The sequence below is a fragment of the Sorex fumeus genome, unplaced genomic scaffold (assembly GCF_029834395.1).
Source record: "Sorex fumeus unplaced genomic scaffold, SorFum_2.1 ptg000024l, whole genome shotgun sequence".
Classification (NCBI taxonomy): domain Eukaryota; kingdom Metazoa; phylum Chordata; class Mammalia; order Eulipotyphla; family Soricidae; genus Sorex; species Sorex fumeus.
Window position 1 is genome coordinate 49,626,963 of NW_026606081.1, and position 21,713 is coordinate 49,648,675.

Consider the following 21,713-nt stretch of genomic DNA (forward strand, 5'->3'; position numbering starts at 1 on the left):
CACAGCCAGAAGGGATCCTGAGCACAGAGCAGGAGTCAGCCCTGAGCACCACCTGGAGTGGCCCCCAAACAAACAAAATAAGGTAAGATAAAAATCAGGTAACTAGGGGCCTGAGAATCTGCCTTACAGGCACGAGAACTCAAGTTTGATCCCTGGCACTGCCCCATATGCCAACTGTGACTTCAGGGGACACTGCCAGTTGGGACTGCAGAACGTCGGTGCACTGCAGCCAAGAGTGCGCGGGTTGGGGGGTGCATTCATCACAGTAACAACAAGACAGGGAAGGAGTGTGGGGGAGGCTGGTATCAATGACCCTGGGCAACCCAGCTCCTACAACGGAAGTCTCATCCCCGCCTCCCGCGCGCCATCTCCTGCCAGAGAACTCTTCAGAGTCTCTTTCAACAACCAAACCTGCACTTCTACGACTCTAAACAGTCTCAAAACAAATCGCCCAAAGGTTCAACAACCTCTCAAGGTTGGGAAACCGATGTCCCCCCTGTATCTGGGTCCGAAGAGAGTGCAGTACCAGGTATGACCACAAGGGAGCAGTGTACGCAATGCCTTCCTTCAACCAACGCGTCCACACAACCGGCTCCCAGTTTAGCCCCTGGCTTTCACCGTCCTCATCTCTGAACACACAGAGGGGATGGCTGGACGGATAGTGCAGTGGGTAGGGCGCTTGCCTTGCATGCGGCCGACCGTGGTTCCATCCCTGGTGCCCCATAGGGCTCCCCAAACCCCACCAGGAGTAATTTCCTGAGCACCATCAGGAATTCCTGAGCTCAAATTCCTGAGCGAAGAGAGAGCCAGAGAGATTACTGAGCACTGCCAGGAGGCATCCCTGAGACGTGCCAGGAGTCAGCCCTGTGCACTGCCATGAGTGATCCCTGAACGCAGAGCCAGGAGTGATCTCTGCACACGACCAGGAATGATTCCTGAGTGCAGAGCCAAGAGTCAGCCCTGAGCACAGAGCCAGGAGTCAGCCCTGAGGACCACCAGTAGTGAGCCCTGAGCACAGAACCAGGAGTCAGCTCTGAGCACGGTCAAGAGTGAGCCATGAGCACAGAGCCAGGAGTCCCTACTGAGAACCACCAGGCATGATTCCTGAGTGCAGAGTCAGGAGTGCTCTCTGAGCACTGCCAGGAGGAATTCCTGAACACAAAGCCAGAATCAAAGATTAAAATGCAGTTACCTGAATGCCAGTCAGGTACAATCAGTGTCAACCTGGGGTGCAAGGCAAGTGCCCCTCCAGGCTGGCTCTGCCCCCCCCCCCCCAACTGCTTCTGAAAAACTAAGGTATGGCCAGGGACAGGGACCTTGCAGCCCATCCTTCGCCCTTGGGAGCTCTGGGTTCAGTTCCCAGCCCCCAGAGCCATGCGCACTGCACAAGTAACTGCACATCTTCTGGAGAAACACCAGGCCCTTCTTCCGGGCAGAATGAAGTGTGGGGCGGGGTCTCTGGAGAGGAACTTGAAGGAATGCCCCTAAACCCTCACCCCCCGTGAGTGGACGGCAGTTTTGGGAACTGATTTTAAGTGCCCTGAGCACTTTCCACTTTCTGGGACGCAGGAGGAAGCCTGGAATCTCTCTAGGGATGGGGCGCGCCTTGCATCACCCGGGCACCCCCGCCTCGCGCCGGACCCTGGGGGCCCGTCCTGTCCCAGCCCCCTCTCCCCCACCCCCCAATTCATTCTCCGCAGGGGGCGAGGGCGCCTTGGGGGAGGGTCTGGGACAGACCCTTGGAGATGGGGGCGGGGGGGGGGGGCTGGCGGGAGCTGAGGCGTTGAGGGGTCCGCACCGGGTCGCCCCTGCCAGGGTCTGCGGGCTGCGGGGAAGTGGCCGCGGGTCTATTTCAGACTTTATGGTACGAGCGGGCGGCGCCGCCCAGACGACACTCCCCAGCCGTTAGGGGAGCGGGAGGGGAACGCAGGGGTGTGGTTAGCGGGCGCAGGGGGAGGCGAAGCAGGGCGTTCGGACCTGCCAGCGCGCACCCCGCGGGGTCCACCTGCCGCGCGCGCACCGACCCGAACGTCCCGTGCGCCCACCGCGCGCCCCTGCCCGTGCGGCGTCCGTCCTGCGCTCGGGCCAGTCCGTCCGTCCTGCGCTCCCTCCGTCCGTCCGTCCGTCCGTCCTGCGCTCCGGCCCGTCTGTCCGCAGCCGCGCTCACCTGCCCGTCCGGCCGTGCGTCCTGCGCTCCGGTCGGTCCATCGGTCCTGCGCACCGGCCCGTCCAGCTCCGAAGAGCCGCGGCGCTGCCCCGTGAGTCCCGGCGCCGCCCGAAGCTGGAGGTGCACAGGTGGGCAGCGGGGGGACCCCGCGTTGAGCGCCGACGGGACGGTCACGCGGAGACCCTCCAGGCTCCGGCCTCCGGGGATGGGGGCTGCGGGCCGCGGGCCGGAAAGGGCAGCGCAGGGCCGGGCCCCAGTCACTCTGCGCCCGGCGGGCCCCCCGGCCGGTGTGAGTGTGAGAGTTGTTTGGGTGTGTGTGCAGCCGGTGTGCTGTGGCTGTGAGTGTTGACAACGTGCTAGGGAGTGCCAGGGTGCAGGGTTGGGTATAAGGCTGGAGAGTGCGTGTGTGAGTGTCCATGTGTGTGCACGCACGTATGTATGTGTGTGTGTCTGTGTGTGTGAGCGCGCATGTGTGTGAATTCCAGGGTCTGTGTGCGTGTGAGCGCGTGTGAGTCCCTGTGTGTGTGTGTGTGTGTGTGTGTGTGTGTGTTTGCTGGGCTGTGTGTGAGTACTGAGGTCTGAGTTCTGCTGTGTGTATACGTACTGCATTGTGAATACTAGTATGTGAGTCCTGGCATCTATGTATGAGTCCTAGTTGTATTTGTATGTGTGTTGTGTGTACTGAACTGTGTGTGAGCCCTGGAGTATGTTTGTGAGCCCTAGGGTGTGTTTGTCCAGGAGTGTACGTGTGTATACACGGGCTAAGAGTACTGGAGTGTGTGTGTGTGTGTATGTGTGTACAGGGCTATGTGTGAGTACTGGAGTATGTGTGTGTGTATGGGGCCGTGTGTGAGTACTGGAGTGTATGTGTGTGTACGCAGCTGTATGTGAGTGCTAGAGTGTGTGTGTGTACGAAGCTGTGTATGAGTGCTAGAGTGTGTGTGTGTATGTGTGTGTGCGGAGCTGTGTGTGAGTGCTGGAGTGAGTGTGTGTGTGTGTGTGTGTACAGGGCTGTGTGAGATACTGGAGTGTGTGTGTACGGGGCTGTGTGTGAGTTCTGGAGTGTGTGTGCACAGGGCTGTGTGTGATACTGAGCGTGTGTGTATGTGTGAGTACGGGGCCGTGTGTGAGTACTGGAGTGTGTGTATGAGTCCTGGTTGTGTGTTGTGCGTGCACGTGTGCGGTGGGGGAGCCCACCTGGGGCTGCAGCATGGCCACTGCAGGGTTAACTCCGGCTGTCAGGCTGTGCGTGGGCACCTGTGGGCGCTCAGGGAACGCCTGGGCGATGTTCTGAGCCCGCCCCCGCCCTAGCCTCTGCCATCTGACACTGCCGCCCCCACTCCACGTGGGCAGTCCAGGGTCTCCTGTGCGCTTGTGGGGGCCCGGCTTGGATGAGGAGACCCCCGTCGGGGGTTCCCCAATGCGGGGGACAGACACAGCTGATGGCAGCTGCAGGTCTTGCTGTGATGCAGGGGTGCGGAGCCCTGGTCTCCCCGCCCCAGGCTGCACCCCGGCTCTGCCCTGTGCTCTCCCAGCGTGGGCGTAGGGGCACAGAGCCCGGAGGAGAGGTGGCAGGAGAGATGGGACCCAGGGCTGACAGGCTCTGGCCAGAATGGACAGCTCCCTTGGGCTGTCTTCCTCCCTCCCTCCCTTCCTCCCTCCCTCCCTTCCTTCTCTCCTTCCTTCTCTCCTTCCTTCCTTCCTTCTCTCCTTCCTTCTTCCTTCTTTCCTTCTTTCTCTCCTTCCTTCCTTCTTTCTCTCCTTCCTTCCTTCCTTCCTTCCTTCTTTCCCTTCCTTCCTTCTTTCTCTCCTTCCTTCCTTTCTTCTTCCTTCCTTTCCTTCTTCTTTTTCTCCTTCCTTCCTTCCTTCCTTCCTTCCGTCCTTCTCTCCTTCCTTCCTTCCTTCTTTCTTCCTTCTTTCCTTCTTTCTCTCCTTCCTTCCTTCTTTCTTTCTTTCTTTCTTTCTTTCCTTCCTTCCTTCTTTCTCTCCTTCCTTCCTTTCTTCTTCCTTCCTTCTTTCCTTCTTCTTTTTCTCCTTCCTTCCTTCCATTCTTCTCTCCTTCCTTCCTTCTTTCTTCCTTCTTTCCTTCTTTCTCTCCTTCCTTCCTTCCTTCTTTCTCTCCTTCCTTCTTTCTTTCTTTCTTTCTTTCTTTCTTTCTTTCTTTCCTTCCTTCCTTCCTTCTTTCCCTTCCTTCCTTCTTTCTCTCCTTCCTTCCTTTCTTCTTCCTTCCTTCTTTCCTTCTTCTTTTTCTCCTTCCTTCCTTCCTTCCTTCCTTCCTTCTCTCCTTCCTTCCTTCTTTCTTCCTTCTTTCCTTCTTTCTCTCCTTCTTTCTTTCTTTCTTTCCTTCCTTCCTTCCTTCCTTCTTTCCCTTCCTTCCTTCTTTCTCTCCTTCCTTCCTTTCTTCTTCCTTCCTTCTTTCCTTCTTCTTTTTCTCCTTCCTTCCTTCCTTCCTTCCTTCCTTCCTTCCTTCTCTCCTTCCTTCCTTCTTTCTTCCTTCTTTCCTTCTTTCTCTCCTTCTTTCTTTCTTTCTTTCTTTCTTTCTTTCCTTCCTTCCTTCCTTCTTTCCCTTCCTTCCTTCTTTCTCTCCTTCCTTCCTTTCTTCTTCCTTCTTTCCTTCTTCTTTTTCTCCTTCCTTCCTTCCTTCCTTCCTTCCTTCCTTCCTTCCTTCCTTCTCTCCTTCCTTCCTTCTTTCTTCCTTCTTTCCTTCTTTCTCTCCTTCCTTCCTTCCTTCCTTCCTTCCTTCCTTCCTTCCTTCTTTCCTTCCGTAGCACCCCCTCACTTTTCACCCAAGACTCAGGCTGGGTGCTGACCATGTGGGACAGCAGTGATGTGACTTGTTCCTGCTGAGGTCGGTGCTAGTGGGCTGCAGGTAGACATAGTTATTCAGGAAAGCTTCCTGGAAGAAGTGGCTCTAAGTTGCAACCCGAGGGTATATAAGAATGGTTGGGCTGAGGAGTGGGGGGGTGGGCAGAAGTGCCAGACCTGGGGGCCAGGGGCAGAAGGACACGTGCAGGAAACTCAACATCACTCGATGAAGCTCTCTGTACTCTGAGTACCAGAGTGCAGGGGTGAGGCTGAGCAGGGAGGCAGGTAGAAGGTTCCAGAAGGCCTGTGCAGGCTGCCATGGCAACTCCTCAGAGCCACACGTGGGACCCAGAGCCAGGCAGGAGACTTTCTAGCACGCCGCCCTTCCAGGCTGGGGTGCCAGATTCCCCCCAGGGAGATGCGAGGCGCCCGGCCCCAGGATTCTAGCCGGTCTCAGCGGGCGTCTGTGGCACAGGACAGAGCCCGGCTTCCGTGCTGATGACAGTTTCGGGGCAAACTCCCATGTGTGGCTTCAGCAAGGGGCGCAGACAGGGTCGGGGTCCCAGAAAGCTGCCTGTGTGGTGGAGATGTGGGCAGCTGGACCCCCCAGGCTTGCCTCATTGCCCCCTCAATAGCCCACATGAGCCGTCCCCAAGACCGGGGGTCGCAGCCCACAGCATCTTCCCCGGCCACAAAGCAGCATGTTTCCGCTTTGCCTATTATTGGTTTACACCGCTGCCAAACCGTGCGTGCCCCCCAGGAGCGGGGCTCGGAGTCCTGGACCAGTGAACCCCGAGCATGCAAGTCACCCCATAGAGCTCCTGGGAGCCCCAAAATCTCTTTTCCGAAAAGAGGCCAAGAAGAATGCTCCTTACCGAGTTGCGGGGAGACGGGTGATAATGTATGTAAATCGCCCGGTTCTCGCTAATGAAGAAGTGGTAGATATTGTTTTTAACACCTTCCGTGGGGCGGGGGGAGCCCCAAATAGCTTCCACAGACGGCGCGGGGCTCAGCCATTCTCATTTAGAGTTATTGATGCGCCATCGGTGGGGGCGGGAGGGGGGCTCGGAGCAGAGAGAGAATCTGGGAGATGTTTCTCTTTGCTGTTTCCTTCTCGGTGGGCTGCGTCCAGGAAGGCGCACCAGCTCCCCTTCTGCGGGCTTGAGGGGGGGACGGCGGGAGCAGGGGATCAAGGGTGGCTGGAGGGAAGTGGGATGCCTCCAGAGAGAACCGGCCACCAAGCTATGGACAAACACCCCTTAAAACTTAGCCGTCACCTTTCCCGGATTTTTTCAAACCGTGATGGAGGGGCCACTCCTGGCACTTCTGGAAAGTGGAGGGGCCGCTTGGTGCCACGAGTCAGCCAGAGCCGTGTCCGAGCAAGACGTCCACTCCGTAGCTGAGGTCATACCCCCCGCCTGGTTATTCCTGTCCAGATCAGTCGTTGAGAAAATAGGACTGGGGGTGAGTGAAGAGAGAGGGTGTCTGCTAGAGGGCTGGAGGGGAGCCTTTCTGGGAAACCCGGAGAAGGGCTGGAGGGAGTGAATTCTGGGTCGGGGCCGGGGGAGCAGAAAGCACCTAGCGAGCGGGGAACCGATGGGTTTAAAACGGTCCCTTTCGCTTGCCCACAGCTGGGAGCTCAGTCTCCTGCTCAGCCCAGCTGTCTCCAGCCCTTTCCAGCAGCATTAAAGAGAGTCTGAGACAGAGACAGACAGAGACAGACAGAGAGAGAGAGAGAGAGAGAGAGAGAGAGAGAGAGAGAGAGAGAGAGAGAAAGGGACCGGCACAGGGGATCGCCAGGGTGCCAGTCACGCCCTGGGGAGCTCATCCAGTTCCCTGGTGGTCAGTGTTCGATCAGGGTCGTGCTAAGCCCTTCAGGAAAGGACACCTGTCACTCGCATCCCCCTGTGGTGCTCAGTCCTCTTCAGGGAGGTCTGGGGGGTGCTCACAGCCATCCAGAGATGCAGCATTCTGCTGGGGGCAACGCTTCTGTGGAGGGTTACCCCACCCTCCTCTCCAGGAAGGGACCCAGTGCTCCGCGCCCCAGCCCAATCCAGCCTCACGCCCATCAGCCAGCTGGTCTCCCGGCTGCCCCATCTGAGGATGGCCTGAGATGCCCATGGGGCGGAGACACACTGAGGGACTAGCCATGCTCCAGCAGGGAGGTCTCAGGGAGACCCCTGCCGTGCGTGTTCAGGGTTCTTGGCCACTGGGCAGAAGAGCTGAGTATCTGGGTGTGTCTGTGCGATTTCCCACATGTCGCAATGCTGCTGCCTTAGGAGACTGGCAATATCTTTGACTTCTTCGCTGTTGGCGTGCTCTGACCGGGCCTTCTGACCGTGAGCAGGTCTACAGAGGGCCGGCCAGCCATGCTCACATGCTCCTGATGGCTCTCAAAGCAGGGGCCCAGCCTCTCCTTGTTGCCCTGAGTCCGAGGTCCCTGGGTCTCCCGAACTCGCTTTGGGCTGCGCCCCTGTCTGCTTCTCCCCATTCCCCGCCCAATCAGCAGCTAGGCCGTGCCCACTGATCGGTCAGCCAGGAGGCCTGCTGGCCACCAGGCCCCAGAGCTGACGCAGGAGGAAAGGGAGGGGGTGTCACTTCCAGGGTGCCTGGTGCATGGCACAGAGCTTGTGGTCATGGGGGTGGGGGTGGGGATCTGCGGGCTGCCCTGGAAGTGTCTGCTGTTCCTCAAGGTGTAATGGTCACTCGGGGTGACAGCTGATGTGGGGAACGGGGGCTGCAGGGGGGGCCTCACGCTCCAGGCTGTTTGCTGAGACTCGGACTGACTCAGGAAATCTGTGTCCAGGCAGGTTGGGCGGGACAATGGTTTGGGGGTGCCCTGGTCCTCCACTCTAATCAAACGGCTGGTCAGTGTGATCAGAGAGGGCTGGAGGAGCCTGGCCTGGGCTCTGGAGCGGATCTCTCAGGCCCTCCTGCCCAGTAGGCCAGGAATCCGCATCACCCTGGCCAGAGCCCCCGAGTGCATGGGTGGGGGGTCTTGGGGGTTCCCTGGGGCTCTGTGCCCAGTGGCCTGCTGGGAATTATGAGCTGGGAGGGAGCAGTAGCAGTCCTACTTCCTGCCTGGCCCCCAGCGAGCACCCAGCTCTCTCCCTGGGGAGCACCCCAGCTCTCCCTGGGGAGCACTCATCTTTCTTCCTGGGGAGCACCCAGCTTTCTCCCTGTGGGGCACCTATCTTTCTCCCTAGGGAGCACCCTTCTTTCTCCCTGGGGAGCGCCCAGCTTTCTCAGGGTTCTCCATGAATGAACTTACTCATGCCCCATTTCCCACCCTGGCCTCAGGACCAAGGGGCAGCGGCCCCGTCTCTCTCCTTCCATTTATGAACTGCAGGTGAAGAATTAGGGTCCCAGGAGAAGCAGGGTCTCCAGGAGAGACGTTTGGCATATGTGTCCTCACAGGGCCCCACTGGGCACTGTCCCTGCAAAGGGACATGTTTGGGGTCAGGAAAGTGAATTTGAATCTTTTTTGTTTTGTTTTTATTTGGGGACCACACTCAGCGGTGCTCAGGGCTGACTCCTGGCTCTGTGCTCGGGGATGACTCCTAGCTCTGTGCTCAGGGCTGACTCCTGGCTCTGCACTCAGGAATCATTCCTGGTCGTGCGCAGGAATCACTCCTGGCTCTGTGCTCAGGACTGACTCCTGGCTCTGTGCTCAGGACTGACTCCAGGTTCTGTGCTCAGGGTTGAGTTCAGGTTCTGTGCTCAGGGCTCACTCCTGGCTCTGTGCTCAGAGCTGACTTTGGGCTCTGTGCTCGGGGCTCACTCCTGGCTCTGTGCTCAGGGCTCACTCTTGTGGGGCTAAGAGACCTTAAGGGATCGAATGGGTCAGTCATAGGCAAGGTAAGCGCCCTGCTCTGGGCCTGGGTTGGAATCCTGGCTCTGTCAGTGGCCTCCCATGGACATGGCCAGCTGGGGACTTCCCGAGACTCTGTTTCTCAGTAGCAGTTATTAGTGGTCAGTAATGCACTCCACAGAGCTCCAACATACTGCCTCCATTTCCCCTCCCTCCACACTTGCAGCCCGGGAGAGGCAGGATTCCAGCGGCAGGTCTGAAGGGGGAGGTTCACGGGTCACACAGCGCCAGTGAGGGGCTGGCTGCTAACAAGCCAAGACCAGTCCCTGCTGTTGGGCAATCCTGGGACGCATCCTGGAGGAAGGTGCATTTGGAAGGTCTCTGAGGTGTTGGGAGGAGTATCCATGGTCACGTGGGATGACCACCATGGCCAGGGAGTGTAAATCCAGGCAGAGAGGTGGGAACTCGGCTCGGATGACTCATCCTGGGTGGAGGAGGAGAGCAGGGGAAGATCAGGGCAGAAAGTCTGAGATAAGGCTGGACTTTGTCCAGCATGGCTGACCGGGGCGGCAAGGAAGGCAGGTCGTACCCGACTCCAGGGGAGGCCTGAGAGACCTAGCCCAGGAGCTTGGGGTGAATGGCGCTGCTGAGGGGAAGCCGGAGAGAGAGGGGACGCAGAGGGGGTCCTTGTCGCGGGTTGAGACTGGTCCTAGGGCGCCGCTTGCCTTGGCACCAGACCAGCTGGGTTTGATCCTTGGCGCCCCATATGGTCCCTTAAGGCCTGCCAGGTGTGAGCACAGAGCCAGGTGTGGTCCAACCCCTCCACCCCCAAAACAAAGACCAAACCAACCAAACCAAACAACCCTGAGAACCCAGAACCCAGAGTCGGCCCCTTCCGGGTCAGACGCGCTGGGGTGGGGACAGCTGGGTTACCCTGGGCATGAGGCACCGGGCCCTTGTCCCGGGGGCAGCGGGGTGGATGGGGGTGCTGCTGCTCTCTTCTCAGACTGTCTGCGTCTTGAGCGCCCCGAGCTGTGCTTCTCTCAAGATAAAGAAACTGATGCGGTTTCTTTAACGTCCAACAGGAAACCCAGGGCGGGTAGGGGTGGAGGGGGCATTTGGCAGTGCCCAGGGGACCATATGCATTGCTTGGGGACCGGGGTCAGCTACACGTACAGCAAGCACCTTACTCCTATACTCCGTCCCCCCGGCCCAGATGTTTGTAGCACTGTAGCACTGTCCTCCCGTTGTTCATTGATTTGCTCGAGTGGGCCCAGTAACGTCTCCATTGTGACACTTGTTACTGTGTTTGGCATATTGAATATGTCACGGGGAGATTGCCAGGCTCTGCCGTGCGGGCAGGATACTCTCGGTAGCTGGCGGGGCTCTCTAAGAGAGAGATGGAGGAATCGAACCCAAGTCAGCTGCATGCAAGGCAAATGCCGTACCTGCTGTGCTATCACTCCAGCCCAGATGTTTGTAAGCTCCCGGAATGACAGGACAGCCGCAGCGCCAGGCCAATGCCATGGCAGCCGTGGTGCCAGGCCAGTGTCATCCCCATTGTTATTGCGAGAACAACACACAGTGTGAGAGGATCTGAAAGGGCTGCAGTACACAGTTCCTTTCTCTGGCAGATAAGGAGGAGGAGGAGGAGGAGGAGGAGGAGGAGGAGGAGGAGGAGGGAGCGTCACCTCACGGTCAAGTGCGCACATTTTCAAGCGGATGAGAGAGGGAAGGAGGGAGAGCACAGTGGGGATTGTGTCTGCCTCGTCTCTTTTGTCAGATTCCATCCCGGGCAACCCACTTGGTCCCCCAGGAGCACCACCAAGGAGTGATTCCCAAGTGCAGAGCCAGGAGTCATCTCCGAGTGTATGGGGACTGTGCCCACGCACCCACCCCAAAACATTTCAAATAAATTAAAACTAAATTAAAAAATTAAGTTGGTGGATGGATGAGTGGATGGGTGGGAGGATGGGATAGGTGGGAGTACCAATGATTTTAGGGATGAGTGAATGAATGCATGAATGAGCAAGAATGAGCCAAGTCGCCAAGCCTCTCTGCCCTCTTCCCACCAAGAAGAGCATCCCTGGTCCCTGAGCGCACAGCTCTGGCCTCGAGGTCGTGGAAAACCAGTTTTGTGTTAGTTGTTTTCTAATATTTTAGGAAATACTGCCAGGGTGTTACTGTTCGTGGGATTGACGTACAACATCACTGCACCCCTCCCCATGACCCTCCTCCAGTGTCCCTCTGTCACCTGGGTGTGATTTTCTTCCCTCCCTCCCTTCTCCCAAATGTCTGTCTATAAGTTTTGTAATGGAAGGTCAAGGGGTCACCATTGGTCTGTCCTGTCTCTTCCCTTGTTCTGTCTCTCTGTTGTGCATAGATGAGTGAGATCATCCAGTAGCTGCCCTTCTCCCTCTGAGTAGTTTCAATGAACACAAGCACCTGCAGCTCCATGTACATTCTCATGAACTATGTGATCACATCATTTTGACAGCTGTATAGTATTCCACTGTGCCTACAGACCACCATCTGTCACCGGGGCTTTTCAGCTGCATCTATATTCTGGTTGTTGTGCCGAGTCCTGCAGTGAACAATAGGTGTGCAAATATCTTTTTCAAATGAAGTTTTTTTTTTTTTGGTGTGTGTTCTGTGAGTAGATTGTAGTCATAAGTTGAAAACAAGGCTGAGAGCGTTGGCTCCTGGCAGTGGCTGGGAACACCCCTGCCAGGGCTCATCCCCACACTGCAGGATCAGGTTGGCAGAAGCCTGGGATCCATTTCAGGGCTGGGATGAAAGCAAGGGTGCTCCAGGGGCTCCCCGAGGACTGTGGGCTCACGGGGGACCCCGGGCAGAGGGATCCATCCCCTCGGGGTGTCCAGCAGCCCCTTCCGCAGACAGAGCCTGTCCCGCACCAGGGTCCCCTTGGACTCCTGGTGGCAGCACTGTGACGCTGGGGCTCTGACGGAGGAAAGAGGAAGAAGAGCAGAGAGAGGGCAGAGCGGGAGCCACTGCCCTTCCCAGGGGCCCCCGGGGGTTTCCAAAGTTCGACCCTGCGGAGCAAGCAGAAAGTGACAAAGTAAGTACAGGCTCTTAGCGGAGCAGTACCTGGGAGGGAACTGGGGCAGGGGCAGGCCTGACCAGGGACGTGTCCAGGGCCCTTGTGATAAGTGTCCAAGGGTGGGTGCAGGGTTGAGGGGGCGGAGCTGGAGAGGGGCGGGGCCGTGGCGGAGGGGGGGGGGCGGGGGTCATCCAGGTCCCCTCCGTGGCGTTTCATCCCATCCTGCGCCAGGGTCTCTGCGTTCTGCTGGCCCCCTTGGCCGTCCCTTCTGCGCCTTGAGACTGAGTCCAGCACCCCCCACCCCACCCCCCACGTGACCGCCTCCCTGGTTTAAACGTCTGCAGGAAAGAGCGTCTGCGGTTCACTTCCCGTTGTCCAGTTTCCTTATTTATGTGACTCTGGTAGGGGGAGAGGACACGCCCAGGCCAGCGGTGCTCAGGGCTGAGTCCTGCCCAGGGGTCACTCCTGGTGGCGCTTGGGAAACCCCAGATGGTGCTGGAGATGGAACTGAGATTGGCCGTGTGCCAAGCCAGCACCTGACCTCCTGGGGTTACCTCCTGGGCCTCTCCTATTTTTTTTTAATGTTGTGCAGGGGTGGGGGCGGGGCGGGTGTAGACAGGGGAAGAAGGTCCTAGAAGCCAAGGCTTGAGTTGAGTTCTGGTTCCTTGGCAGGAAGGAGCCAAAGAACTAAGCTGTGTCAGGAATGGGCCTGGCATCGGTGAGTCGCTTAACCACCCAGGGGTTAGTGGCCTTGGTGCGGCTTATCTGAAGTCCTGCTCTGGCCCCGGGGACACTCCAGGGACAAACTCAGGAGCAGGGAGCAGGGTGGGTGAGCATGCCCCACCCCCAAAAGCCAGCTGTGTCCTTGCCTCAGAGGCCTGAGACCAGAGCTGTCAACTTTAATCCAACGTGGAGAAAAATGTTTTACAAATGAGGGGCATGCTGGAAAAGGGTGTTAAAAGGTGAATAGGAGCGTGCCGATGAGATCAGGGGGGTAGAAAATGTTTCTTCCAGAATGGAGAAAATGTTTCACAAACGAGGGTCATGCTGGGAAGGGTGTTAAAGGATGAAGAGGAGTATTGTCAAGAGAGGCGCTCTTAGGCACAGCCTTTTCAGAGAAAAGGTGTCTTTCTCAGAAGCTGTGGCCACTCAGTGCCCGATAGGATGGTGGTGGTGACCGCTGGTGCGCAGGGTCTTGGCATCGCACGTCATTTTCTGGCCACAGGAAGTTCGAGGGCACCGAGGTGTGTGTGTGTGTGTGTGTGTGTGTGTGTGTGTGTGTGTGTGTGTGTGTGTGTGTGACATCCTTCCAGAGCAGCTCTGAAGCAGGTCGGGGGGGGGGAGGTGTTTAGAGAAGAGGGCTGTGGCCGCTGGTCAGGCCAGTGTGGTACCAAGCGCAGAATCGGCTTTGGCTGGGAGAAACGTGAATCAACATAGCCGGAACTGCCCACAGGGCCACGGTCGGACCCCCGGCGTTCTTGCCCACAGCCCGCCTGTGTTTGCTCCCCAACCTGCTTGCTGGCAGCTTTCATTGGAATTCGGGAAGCATGTGCGATATTCCTGCCGGAAGGTGGGATGGGCCCCAGTGCCCAGCTCCACCCCCACCCCCCACCCTGGACCTTGTCCCCTCTCTGCTGTCACATGCTCCCCAAACGTTAAGACTATTTTTTCATAAGCACAAGCCCTTGCCGGTGCTCCTGAGTCTCCCAGCCAGGCGGGGGCTGGGGAGGCGTCGGCTGCAGCTGGAGTTGTGAGGAAGAGGCTGGTTTGAAGGTGGTTCTGGAGATGAGCAGAGATAAGTGCGTCCCCCCCATTGCTGGGGCTACAGGTGGACACTCGTTGGGCTCAGGGGGCAGGCAGGGCCACCATGGGCCACTGGCGTCCGTCTCTCTCTCAGGTAGACTCACCTGCACCACCGCGCCCCACCCTAGACTCTCCTTCCATCAGGGCACTGTCCCCACACACTCGGGATTGGGTTCAGCGTGCAGGACCCAAGAATGTGACGCTGGTGGGGCCCTGCAGACCAGTGTTGGCGGGAAGGGTGGGGCACCAGCCCTGTCTCTCTTCCATCGGCGGCTTGTGGGTTGTAATCTTCACAATGAACCACTGACCCTATGAGCAAAGAGCGTCTCTGCATCCTGGGGCCCAGCTGGAAACCCCTCAGGCCTGAGGAGGTGGTAGATGAAGTAGGTGGAAGGGGGTCCGAGGGGACCCGTTCTCGTGGGATCTGGTGGGATCTGGTGCTCGGGGTCAGAAACTCAGCTGGTGGTGCTGAGTACTGTACACCATGCTCTGTCCTTGCTTGTGTTGGGGAAAAACCACACACACACACACACACATGCACGCACACACATGCACGCACACACACGCATGCACATATACATACACACATGCATATATATGCACACATGTACACACCTGCACACATGACGTGCACATACACACATGCACACACATGCATGAATGCACACATGTAGAAACATGCATGCACATGCACACATATGCACATACACACATGTACACACATACGTGCACACATGCACATGAACACACACAACACACATGCACAATGCAGATACACATGAACACACATATGCACACAGACATGCACACACATGCACACACAATACACGCACAAGTGCATACACATACTCTCTCCCCCCAGGAGCCCAGTCACCCTGAGTAGCCATCTCTGCTCTCAGCTGCCTTTACCCTCTCCAAAGCTGCGCGGAGACACCTAGCGAGAGACTCTCTGTCTGATTGATTCACTGGGGCTTGGGGCCCCACTCAGTGGTGCTCAGGGTGGACTCCTGGCTTTGTGCTCTGGGTCACTGGTGCTGGGATCGAACTGAGGTTGGCCTGTGTGCCATGTCAGCACTGTCCCCGCTGCACCAGACCTCTTGCCCTGGGGTGGGGGTGGGGGCTAGAAGTCGCCTCAAGACTTTCCGAAGCAGAGAAGACTCGGGTCCACCTGTTCCCTCACGAGCAGAGCGCTTCCCAGAGGGCATTTGTCTCCCCGCGTGCATTTTCCATGGAGCACTTCCCTCCTCTCTTCTCACGCAGTCTCGAGAGACAGCTCAGGGTTTAAGGCGCTTTCCTTGCCCACAACTGATCCCACTTCTATTCCAAGTCAGACTGGGTCCCCTGAAAATGACTCAGAGTGATCGCTGGGCCCAGAGCCAGGAGTAAGCTCCGAGCACAGCCAAGGGAACCCCCCACACCAAAAACCAGAGGGAGAGCCTGACTTCTGCTGGGAGATGGTCTCCAGCACCCCACCCCCTCCTACGGAAGTGGGATGCTCCTGTGGGCCAGACGCTCCCGCACAGAACCAAGGGTAACTGGGGAAAGGAGCGGGTCCCCGCTGGGAGCATCCGTCCGTACCTTGTGGACAAGCGGTCTGAGTTCCCTCGAGTCTCATAGGCAATGCTTCATCCAGCGCTCCCAATCTCCCACTCTCTGGAGAGATTCTGATGGCTGGAAGCTTCTTCTTTACAACAGAGTTCAGTTCTCTCAAACCTGAACCCACTGTGGAGGGAAGTTGCTTTTGCCCAAAGACAGACTGTTTTGGGGACCCCCAAGAGCTAGCACAGAGGAATGGTGTTTGCCTGTCACACAGTCACCCAAGCTTGTCCATGGAGGCCTACTGATCCCAAATGTTGGGCATGTTAAACATCCTTGGGGAGACCCATCTGTCTGTCACGTGGCCCTTTGAACTCCTCCATCGGACACTTGTGCATCAAGGCTCCCTGAAGCTTGTTCCTCACCCAGCCCCCGTTGTCTCTCACCGTCCTCATACCAGTCAGCGTGGCTGGCCACAAGCACCACTGGGCCAAGTGACTCATGCACCAGACACTCTGAGGGCTGAAGGTGAAGATCAAAGGCAGGCTGATCTCTGGGCTGGGGCCAGGGTCTTCTCCCTGTGTCCATCTGGCTGTCCTTCTGATGGCTCCCAGCCTCTGGGTCTCACCAGGATGCAGATTTACTGCACAGGGTCACCTGCTCGGCTTCACCTTCTGAATCGGTGAAGACATCAGCGTGGAAGTTTGGGGGACGGGGGGAGAGGGCAGTCCCAGCTGTGACATTGTACCATGCCAGCCCCCAGAACTGGCCTGATCTGGCCCCCCAGAACACAATCTTGGTCTTCATCTCCTGATTCCATTCCTGTTGCCTCCTGCCTTGCAGCCCGACTTCTCCAAGAGCCTCTCATGGGGATGGCTGTTCGGTTCCTGGGGACCCCTGCAGAAGCTGACACCCCTTTCTCCCAGGGCAGCCCAGGGTGTTGGCTCCCACTGCCCTGTGCCGGGGCTGTAGGGCTGAGAAGGGCCTCGAGCCCCCGATCACAGGGGCGTTACCTTCCGACTCAGGTGACAGGAACACCCCATAAATACAGTTATCTCTTTATCTAAGAGATGGGGGGAACAGAAATTATCCCAGAAGTCGGAGACTAGGGAGGTTCAAGGCCTGACACATCTGTCTTGCAATATCTTTCTGGGAGAGGTGGGGTTTTTCACTGTGGTGTGTATGTGTGGTGGGGGGCAGTTTTAAACTCAACTTGGTCCAAGTCAAAATGTTCCTATCTTTGTTTAAAGTAAAGTTGACTCAGTGGGACAGTTCAGGTGTATTTCCGGGACACGCTTCTTTGGCATTAGTTTACAGTGTAAAGCAAGCCCATGCCCGGCCGTTCTTAGCCATTTTGGGAATTTGTCAAAGGTCCCCACACTGATCCCTTATCCCTTGTTATTTACTCATAGCTGGGATCATTTTCTTCTGTGTTCCCACCCCTTCCTTTACTCAGTTCCCTGGTTACACCCTCCTTCCCTCCAGTCCCCCACCCCACCCCGCCTCCAAATTTGGTCTCCGTGTCTTTGCTGGGTGCTGTTTGTTTTGAGAGTTTATTCAGTTTTCCATTTGCTGTGTTTATTGGTTTGTTTGGATTCCACGGAGTCGGGAGACCAGTGCGTTTGTCTTTGTCCATGTTTCCTTCGTTGGCGTCCCCAAATTCAAGAGGATTCCATCCACTTCCCTGTTTTCTCTGCCAGACGGGGCTCTCCCTAACTTCCTAACACACACACACACACACACACACACACACACACACACACACACACAGTCTGCACAGCAGCCTCCGTTTTTCTCCACCCCGAGGACCCGCGAAGCGGTGGGTGCGCAGATTCCCGCACAAGCGCCTCCAAGAAGCCGGCTTGGTCCTGGCTCCCTTGTTGCCTGGCAACCGGCGAGGGCGCACGCGCTCACACCTCCTCCCTGCCGCTGCGGTGATGCTCTGCCCGCCAGCGACAGTTCCCCGGCTGGTCTCTGCAGCTGGAAGGTAGCGGGCTGTCAGGGGTCCCCTGCAGCACCATGCTCCAGAGAGACGGCACAGCCCCCGGGGGCCCAAATTGCTTGCTGCCGGGCTTTGCCTCCGTGGGGGCGTGTGTGTAGGCGGTTCTCGAAGGGCCGGATCTCTCTGCTTGCACTTGTTCTCCGGGACGAAAGCGATGCAGACAGGGGGGCTGCAGAAGGCTCTCGGCTCCCACGCAGCCCTGCCCTGCACCCAGCCCGCAGCCCCCCACCAGGCGCCACCCCCCGCCCCTGCGGGCTCTTCCATTTGGAGATTGTTCTGCAATGTTCTGCCACTCCCCTGCCTCCTCCCCCCCTCTGCTCCCCGCAGCCTCCTCCTCCTGGCAGGCCCTGCTCCCTCTGCCGTCAGCTCTCCTTCGTCCCCTTTGCCAGTCTCTGTTGCCAACATGCTACGTCTGAGGGGCCACCTGCAGTACCAGGGACTCGAGGTCCAGCTCCTGCCCTTATGCTGGGCTGAACAGGGCCTCCCTGAGCAGGGACAGAGAGAACCAGGCAAATGTTCCAGCCCCAGACTGGCTTCCTTTCCCTTCCCAGCTTGTTTTCGTGATTGCCGGCAAGTTCTTTGCTTCTCCGAACCTTTGTCTCCCAGAGGGGTTGGAATATTTGCCCCACAGGTTAGCGTGACAATGCTAGGAAGGAACCCAGAAGGACGCTGGCCAAAGATACAGCGTCCAGGGGGCTCAGCCCAGAAGTCTTCCTCCCCTTTCTTCTTTTTAAAGTTTTGTTTGTTGGTTTTCAGGAGCCTCACCCAGGGATGCTCAGGGGCTACTCCTGGCTCCTGAGCTCAGGTAGCACGGGGGCATTGGAAACCGTTCTCCGTCCAGTGCTGCCCCATTTCCCAGCTGCATTCTCGAGGCAAGGGCCAAGCAGTACCGATGGTGCGGGCTGGGAAGGAGGGTCTGCTCCAGCGCCGCCTCCAGGCCTCCTGGGGCCTCCAATCCCTCTGCCCAGGGCTACTTCTGAGCTGAGAACATGAGCACCTCCAGCCCAGAGCTGCAAGAAGCTCCTTGCTCATCACCTGGGCACTTTCCAAAGTGTTTTGCAAATGTCCGAGGTGAGGAATAGCCTTGCAGCTGGCGCCAGGTGCCCCTGTGAAGCTGACAGGTTGGATCCCATGGTGTTTACAGCTCCCACAGTGACGACCCCCGCACTGGCGGGCAGAGCCAGACCCTTCTAGACACCCAGCTGGGCGGGCAGCCAGAAACTCTCGGTGCCCAAGTCTTCTTCCACTCCCTAATCTCCGAGGCTCCGTGACTGAGCTCACCTCATCCAAACCTCAGCCCAGGAATGTTCTAGAGGCTTCTTCCAGTTCTGGCTTAGGAAAGGATACGGCTCTAACCTTTTCTTGAGAAAAACACATGAGTCAGAACATGCCTGGGGTGGGGGCAGAGGTCCCGAAGGAGCGTGCCCTGGGGTCCGGCTGCTGCTTCTGCCAGGCGCTGGCAGCTTTAGTGAGTCTCAGAGAAGTGCTGACTCTGCAGACATTCCCCAGAGCTGGAGGTGGTGGAGCATGTGACACCTACAGTGTGTAGCCAGTGACAGCGTGGCCAGCAAGGAGGGAATCTGAAGGGTGTTGAAATCCTGAAGACTGGGAGTGTGACCAAGGAGTGCCAGCCTGCCTCGAGAGACGCCTGCATCGCCCTTTGCAAAGTTTCTTGCCACAGACCCTGGTAGGGAAGAGCTTGCGCCCAAGGAATATCCAGTGGGAAGGACACCCCAGCACCCTCCAGCTCTGGGGAGAGGGGAGTAGTTTCAAGGGGAGTCTCACAGCTGCTGAACCCCCAGCCCCCTGCCACTCCCAAGTCTCGTGATGTTGGGCAACAGGGAAACAGGATGTGTGTTGAAAAACCAACAATTCCTCCTGCATCAGGCTGAAGATTTGAGAAACAGAAGCAATCCAGGGTATCCTAACTTACTTAAAACTGTCACTGTCACTGTTTTCCCGTTGTTCATTGATTTGCTCAAGCAGGCCCAGTAGCGTCTTCATTGCGACACTTGTTACTGTGTTTGGCATATAGAATGCATCATGGGTAGCTTGCCAAGCTTTAAAAAGAAATGTTGGAGAGAGAGTTAGAGCCATAGTATAGCTGGGAAGACCACTGACCCAGCTTCTGACCTTGACACCCCAGAGGTCCCCCGAGCTTTGCCAAGAGCGATCCCTGAGCTCAGAACTAGGAGTAGGCCCCGCGCATCACCAGGCATGGTCCCTAAAGCCCTCCAAAAATTAATAAATTAAAATGTAGCTATAAAGTGGGGGAGCAGCGGAAAAACAGATTTAAGCTGGGAGAGTGAGTCACTGCTTCGAGGTTAGGCTGGAAGGGCCCATGGCAGGCAGTCACTGGGTCCAAACCCTTTTATTAACAAACAAGCATCTCCCACACGCTAATGAGCAGTGGTTAATTCGGGATTGTGGCCATGTGGATGCCAGCCCTTTTTTCTCTGCCGCTTTTGGGTTTTAACTTTTCAGATAAAAAGACACACAACCAAACAGAAAGGTGGCCTGGAGCGAGGTCAAAAGGAAACTTTCCAGATCCTCAAAGCCCCTTTACACCTCCACTCATCCCCAGGGAACGAGGTTTCCATCAGAGCCAGACACTGGCTTTCCAGAAAGGCCTCTTCCCGTCAGAATGGGACCGTGCTGCCCATCCATCTTGGCAGTTTCGAACCTGACTTGGAGTTATCAGTGCTGGACAGTGTCCAGGCAAATTTCGCAAACGTTCCTTGGAAGGAGAGAAGGAATGAGGGGGAGTGGGGGGGAGAACCTTCGCCAGGCGCCCAATGCACAGACAGAGCCAATTCTCCAGAGTGAAAACGAGTACCTGAGGCTGGTCCTTTATTGGGTCCAGCGTCTCTCGGTGACACAGCCCACAGAGTCCCTCACTACTAGAGCAGTGATGAGCAGAGTCGCCACTGGCCGCCTGCACAGCTGCGCCCACAGCTTCTGTCCCCCATGTTGCCTCTGTAAATATGACAAGATCTGCTATTCAAACTCCATGTCCCCTCGTGTCCATCACCCACGATACCAGGGGGGCACGCTCACGGGTACCCCTTGTCTACTCACTCATCAAACCCAGGCCCCACAGCATTTCTGAGGCCGAAGGTTCCCTCCCTTCCCACCCCTCCCTACGTGCCCACTACCCTACTCTATAAGATGCGCCGTGATCTTGACAAACAGCTTCTTCCCCAGCCCTGCAGCCTCTGCAGAACAGGCACGGGACTCAGGAGGGCGGAGGACAGCGGGTCCTGGGCCAGCAACAGCCGGGCAGGTGGAGGCCACCCTCTTGCCTCTCCCCAGCACTGTTCCAGCAAGAACGGTTCATGCTTCATGCGTCCAGGGACGGGTGCTCTGGGCCAGCCCGCACTTGTGAGCAACGTGTGGCTGGGAAGAGTCAGCCAAGAGCGGAGCTTGCATTTCTCTGGAGGTTCAGTCTGTTGGACCCCAGGGGAGGAGAAACGCTCACAGCATTTTCTAGAGCAGGAATAAGAAGAAAGCACTGATGGACCGGAGTGATAGGACAGCGGGTAGGGTTCTTGCCTAGCACGTGGCCAACCTGGGCACACCTGGGTTCCATCCCCGGCACCCCAATGGTTTTCTGAGTGTCTCCAGGTGCAGGGGGGGAGCGTCCCCTGAGTGCAGAGTCAGAAGGAAGCCCTGAGTACCACTGGGTGTGCCACCCCATCACAAACAGAACAAAATGAATTAAAAAAAAATAAATAAAGCTCCTCACGGTGATGCTCTGGTAACCTGGGTGGATGGGCCAGTGTGGAGAGCCAAGGATACAATGCCACAAGGTGTCTGAGGAGCTGGGGGCCATCGGCATCACACCTGATGGTGCATGGGGTGGGGGGTCACATGGAACCGGGCTTCAAACTTGGTTGCCAGCACCTGTGAGGTCCTGACTACTGAGCTGTCTCCCTGATCCTCTCTCTGTCTGTCTGACTCTGTGTCTCTGTCTGTCTCTGTCTCTGTCTGTCTCTGTTTCTGTCTCTGTCTCATTCTGTCTCTGTCTCACTCTGTCTCTGTCTCTGTGTCTTTCCATCTCTGTGTCTCTGTGGCTCTCTGTCTCTATCTCACTGTGTCTCTGTCTCACTCTGTCTTTGTCTCTGTCTCTGTCTCACTCTGTCTCTCTGTCTCTATCTCTGTCTCACTCTCTGTCTCACTCTGTCTCTCTGTCTCTGTCTCTCTCTGTCTCTGTCTCTCTCTGTCTCACTCTGTCTCTCTCTGTCTCTCTCTGTCTCTATCTCTGTCTCTGTCTGTCTCTATCTCTGTCTCTCTGTCTCTGCCTCTCTGTCTGTCCCTCCCCACCTTGTCGCCCACTCCATCCTCAAGCCTTCCCTGCCGGGCCAGATCAGAGCAAGTGCGTGCGCTACCCATGGTCTCCCAGGAGCAGCCATGCCTTCCTCCAGGGCGGTCACTATGTGCTGGCCAGGCAGCTCTGCAGGCAGTGGCCAGGAACTGGGCTTATGGGCCGAGGGGAGGCAGGAAACACCAGCGCCTCACACCTACTGTC

General features: G+C 57.2%; 1 protein-coding gene across 1 annotated transcript in view; it reads left to right on the plus strand.

The window, feature by feature from the left end:
• The first annotated feature begins 2,185 nt into the window (after positions 1 to 2,185).
• Positions 2,186 to 21,713, plus strand: part of PTK2B (protein tyrosine kinase 2 beta) — a 97,599-nt gene continuing 78,071 nt past the window's right edge. Inside the window, exon 1 of the mRNA XM_056114152.1 lies at positions 2,186 to 2,295. The gene's annotated coding sequence lies outside the window, so the exon portion shown is untranslated. The remainder of the gene's footprint in view (positions 2,296 to 21,713) is intronic.